The sequence below is a fragment of the Juglans regia genome, unplaced genomic scaffold (assembly GCF_001411555.2).
Source record: "Juglans regia cultivar Chandler unplaced genomic scaffold, Walnut 2.0 Scaffold_18024, whole genome shotgun sequence".
Taxonomy (NCBI): Eukaryota; Viridiplantae; Streptophyta; class Magnoliopsida; order Fagales; family Juglandaceae; genus Juglans; species Juglans regia.
Genome location: NW_023348774.1, coordinates 1 through 201, shown reverse-complemented (window position 1 = coordinate 201; position 201 = coordinate 1). Strand labels below are relative to the sequence as shown.

The 201-nt window shown below is 48.3% G+C and overlaps 1 pseudogene; it reads right to left on the bottom strand.

Annotated features, from left to right (window-relative positions):
• On the bottom strand, positions 1-79 carry LOC118345233 (annotated as a pseudogene; the record flags this gene model as incomplete).
• Between the last annotated feature and the right edge of the window lie 122 nt (positions 80-201).

Sequence of the window (201 nt, the reverse complement as noted above, 5' to 3'; positions counted from 1 at the left end):
AGTACTACTCTCGCCCAAGCACGCTTAACTGCGGAGTTCTGATGGGATCCGGTGCATTAGTGCTGGTATGATCGCACCCATCAAACTAATTACTTAAAATTCATATAATCCTTGAGCGACATACTAGCGTCCTTCCCATCCCAATCCAAACGGAGATCTGATCCAAACCCATGGCTACGCGATGGGCAGGGCGAGATTTTC